Consider the following 5,435-nt stretch of genomic DNA (forward strand, 5'->3'; position numbering starts at 1 on the left):
TTCTTTTATTGCAGAAAAATATTTAGAAACCAAGGTCTGGTTTCTAAATGAACTGGGTGTACTCATTGCTACTGGGATATCACTGCTTCTTGGCACTCTTAGGGAACAGAGCTGGGAAATATATGTATGTATACTGACCCGGGTATACGCATACCTGTTTTGTTTTGTTTTGGACACGTGTCGCAGCTTGCAGGATCTTAGTTCCCCCGACCAGGGATTGAACCTGCGCCCTCAACAGTGAAAGGGCAGAGAGTCCTAACCACTGGACCACCAGGGAATTCCCTACACAGATCTGTTTCTGTATCTATCTGTATATAAATACAATCATGGATTCATACTGGTCTCTTCTGACTCTAATCCAGCACCACAGAGTTCATTCTAGCATTCACCTCCTTGCTTATTTGTAATTTCTTTCTCTGTCAGTGAGAAACTTGGTTCTTATTATTTATAATAGATTACTTAATAGTTCAACTGTAGTGTATGTGTAAAGTAGGAAAATGCAAGGTTTTTTTTTAGTATTTTTTTTAATTTAAATTTTATTTTATAGTGGAGTGTAACTGATTTACAATATTATGTTAGTTTCAGGTGGAAAATGCAGTTTTAATTGTCACATAAGATAAATTCTAAAGTATTTTGCAGTTAACTAATTTAAATTATATTCCTGTAATATTGGTATTTTAAATTACTATTTTTCAGTTCCAGTGGAGAGGTGAAGTCATTTGCCCCTGGCCAAACAGGAAGTGAGTGACTGTAGCTGGAATTGGTGACCTATTCTCACTCCCAATGAAAAGCTTAATCCCAAGCAAAGCAGTCTCTTCATATCAAGTATCTTGACCAACAGGTCAACCTTTATCCCTTCTTGGTGGGATTGTTCCTTTTAATTAAAGAAATTCCTGGGTTTTAGGTTTTTTTTTTAAACTTTGGCAGTGTTGAGAGCAAAAATAATTACTTTACTGGACTTCTTCCTACTTGTAGAATCATAGACTTGGTAGAGATCTTAGAGATAATCTAGTGCAGTTTTTCACACAGTATAAATGATTCATCCAGTTCTCTCTTTTAGGAAGTATTCCCCTAGACAGGGACTTCACAGCTGGTGGCTATCAATTCCAGGTTTGCAAATTTGTCATTTTAGAAAGACTTCCTTGATAATTATCTCAGAGCTGCCTCCCTGCAGTTTTTATTCACTGGTTCTAATTTTGCTGTCTACAATTATTCCTTGTAGCTCCAATCTCCACTTTACAGCTATTTAGTTACAGTTATTTTGTCCCACTTAAATTTTTTATTTTCCAGACTAAACAGTTTTTTCCTTCTAGCCACCTCTTCTGAAATGTGCTTTCTAAACTTTTTACTGTGTGGGCATCATCCTCTGGACACGCTACAGTTTGTCAGTTTGTCACATATGTTCTGATCCAGATACTACTGTATTAGGCCCTGAAAGTAAAGTGATTAAGGAATTTAAAATGATCCCTGCCCTTGGGGAGCTTAGTTTCCATCAATGTTGCTTTAGAATAAATTAGGTTCTTTTTTCTTTCAATATCCACTTTTCAGTGTTAGTTTTTACTTGTCTGGTAGTAAGGTCACCTGTAGGTCTTTTTTTCTCTAGAACTGCTATTAACCCAAGTCTTTGTCCTCAGTTGGTTGTTTGTTTGGTTTTTTAAAATTAATTAATTAATTTATTTTTGGCAGTGTTGGATCTTCGTTGCTGCGCATGGGCTTTCTCTAGTTGTGGTGTGGGGGGGCTACTCGTTGCGGTGTGCAGACTTCTCGTTGCGGTGGCTTCTCTTGTTGCCGAGCACGGGCTCTAGGCGTGTGGGCTTCAGTAGTTGTGGCATGCGGGCTCAGTAGTTGTGGCTTGCGGGCTCAGTAGTTGTGGCTTGCGGGCTCTAGAGCGCAGGCTCAGTAGTTGTGGCGCATGGGCTTAGTTGCTCCGCGGCATGTGGGATCTTCTGGCCCAGGGCTCAAACCCGTGTCCCCTGCACTGGTAAGTGGATTCTTAACCACTGCGCCACCAGGGAAGCCCCTGGTTGGTTTTTTGAATCTATGTGTTGGACTTTTTTACACTCCTGTATTCCTTCTGTAACTCCTGATTTCTGTCCATTGTTCCAAAGGGGAATCCTGATTCTGTTATCCTTTGCCTTTGTTATCCTTTCTATGTCTATAACTTTGATTTGTTCTTTCTTTATTTTTCCTTGAATAGATTAAGAAAATATTCACCTAGAGAATGCCAAGATCAGATCCTAATAGTAGGTAATTAGAAATAAAACTTCATGCTTTATTTTCTCCTTACTTCTGACTTTATTACTCTATTTTTTTAAATTAAAAAATTATTTACTTATTTGGTTGCACCGGGTCTTAGTTGTGGCAGGCAGGCTCCTTAGTTGTGGCATGTGGGCTCCTTAGTTGTGGCAGGTGGGCTTCTCAGTTGTGGTCCATGGGCTCCTTAGTTGTGTCATGCAAACTCTTAGTTACGGCATGCATGTGGGATCTAGTTCCCTGACCAGGGATCGAGCCTGGGCCTCCGATATTGGAGTCTTAGCCATTGGACCACCAGGGAAGTCCCCTGTTCTCTTGTTATTGTTTTGTCTACCTTTCATTACCAGACATGAAGAAATTTTTTTTTTTTGGCCATGCTGCCTGGCACGTGGAATCTTAGTTCCCTGACCAGGGATTGAACCCAAACCCCCTTTAGTGGGATCTCAGAGTCTTAACCACTGGATCGCCAGGGAACTCCCAAGAAATTCTTTTAAAAAAGCATCCTTGGGGGAATTCCCTGGTGGTCCAGTGGTTAAGACTCCACGCTGTCACTGCAGAGGGCCCTGGTTCAATATCTGGTCGGGGAACTCAGATCCTGTAAGCTGCACAGTATGGTCAAAAAAAAAAATTATAGTTTTTTTTTTATCAAATTCATTTATTTTATTTATTATTTTTGGCTACGTTGGGTCTTTGTTGTTGCGTGCGGGCTTTCTCTAGTTGTGATGAGCGGGGGCTACTCTTCCTTGTGGTGTGTGGGCTTCTCATTGCAGTGGCTTCTCGTGGAGCACGGGCTCTAGGCACGTGGGCTTCAGTAGTTGTGGCTCACGGGCTTCAGTAGTTGTGGCTCGCGGGCTTTAGAGCGCAGGCTCAGTAGTTGTGGCACATGGGCTTAGTTGGTCCGCAGCATATGGGATCTTCCCGGACCAAGGCTCGAGCCCATGTCCCCTGCATTGGCAGGCGGATTCTTAACCACTGCGCCACCAGGGAAGCCCTAGATTTTTTTTTTTTTTTTTTTTTTTTTGCGGTACACGGGCCTCTCACTGTTGTGGCCTCTCCCGTTGTGGAGCACAGGCTCCGGACGCGCAGGCTCAGCAGCCATGGCTCACGGGCCCAGCTGCTCCGCGGCGTGCGGGATCTTCCCGGACCGGGGCACAAACCCATGTCCCCTGCATCGGCAGGCAGACTCTCAACCACTGCACCACCAGGGAAGCCCCTAGATTCTTAAATATATATTTAATTACTGAGTCAGGCAGTGTGTAAATTTAAGGCTTTTGATACATTTTGCAAAATTGCTTTCTGGAAAATTGTACATTCTTACCAATGCCCATTTCATCATACCCTTGGTAGCACTGAGAATTATCATTAAGAAAATTTTATCATTAAAAAAATTATACATTAAAAATTGCTAATTTAATAGGTTAAATAGGAAAAATCTCACTGTTTTAATCACATCTGTCTTTTTTTTAAACAGTGACAGAAAAAGTATTGCATAGTAATATACCTAATAATCAAGGGTAAGATTGGATCACTAAGAATGAGTTTCTCTGCAATAGCTGGTTGCCTAGTACTCAATCACTGTCCATTTTAGCGTGATTCTCTTGGGTTGGGTATAATTTAAAGTGAATGTCAGCAGGCTACCCAGACAGCTGTTCTTTAGCAAACTAAAATCGGGGTAACATTAATAACGGAGACAAAAGAAATGTTTGAAGGGTATTCTGAACAATTTTATATGCATACTGTAGCTGAGGCTTGCTGAAATGCCCTAGGGGCAAACAAGCCAGTTCATCAGTCAGGAATAGGGGTGCCTTTCAACTAGTCTATCTCACAAGGTTGTTGTGAGAATTAAGAGATATGTGAATGGGAAAGTACCCTTTAAAATGCTAGTGAGATATTGCCTAGTGATCCATATCAAAGTATAGTCTTGGTGGATATGGAATTGGTGGTGTATTGGTGTTTTCAATGGAAATTGCATTGTCTCTAAGTTTTGTTTTTATCATATATATAGTAAATTGGCTGTGAAACATGAAATTCATGGACTCATGAAACCACTTTGAGGCCCAGAATAATTGTCTTCTTTGAGGTCACATGCCACATTTGTAGCTGAGTCAGGACTTGAAGTTTAATCTCTAGCATTCTTTTTACTATGTTCAGCTTAATACTACAGGTACTTCTGTTATTTGTGCATAGCACTGTGATAAGTGCTGCAGGTGATTTTTTCATTTTCATTTTATTTCTTTGATTTTTTGTTTTGTTTTGTTTGTTTGTTTTTGGCTTGAGGGCTCTTAGTTCCTGGCCAGGGATTGAACCCCCGGGCCACAGCAGTGAAAGCACCGAGTCCTAACCACTGGACTGCCAGGGAATTTCCTTTTTTTTTTTTTTGCTATGTTGTTAAACATTTTTTTCCCACAATTTTTAAAGCTTATAGTCCATTTATAGTTACTATAAGATATTGGCTGTATTCCCTGTGTTGTACAATATATCCTTGTAGCTTATTTTTATCTATCTATTTATTTATTTATTTATGGCTGCGTTAGGTCTTCGTTGCTGCACGCGGGCTTTCTGTAGTTGCAACGAGCAGGGGCTACTCTTCGTTGCGGTGTGCGGGCTTCTCATTGCGGTGGCTTCTCTTGTTGCGGAGCACCGGCTCTAGGTGCGCGGGCTTCAGTAATTGTGGCACATGGGCTCAGTAGTTGTGGTTCATGGGCTCTAGAGCACAGGCTCAGCAGTTGTGGCACACAGGCTTAGTTGCTCTGCAGCATGTGGGATCTTCGCGGACCAGGGCTTGAACCCGGGTTCCCTGCACTGGCAGGCGGATTCTTAACCACTGTGCCACCAGGGAAGTCCCGTAGCTTATTTCATATGTAATAGTTTGTACCACTTAATCCACTACCCCATCTTGCCCCTCCCCCCTTCCCTCTCCCCACTGGTAACCACTAGTTTGTTCTCTATATCTGTGAGTCTGCTTTTTTGTTATATTCACTAGTCTGTTGTATTTTTTGGGTTCCACATATAAGTGATATCATACAGTTAAATATACTATTCTTTAAAACAGTTCTTCAATTGCTTCTTTCTTGGCCTTGAGGTGGTAATGAAGAGATGGTATTATTCAGGCAATCAGAAGCATAAAGATTATAGATTCTTAGGATTAAAAGTATAAGGACCCTTAGAGAGGAGTGTAATAC

Source organism: Phocoena phocoena, chromosome 10 (genome assembly GCF_963924675.1).
Source record: "Phocoena phocoena chromosome 10, mPhoPho1.1, whole genome shotgun sequence".
Taxonomy (NCBI): Eukaryota; Metazoa; Chordata; class Mammalia; order Artiodactyla; family Phocoenidae; genus Phocoena; species Phocoena phocoena.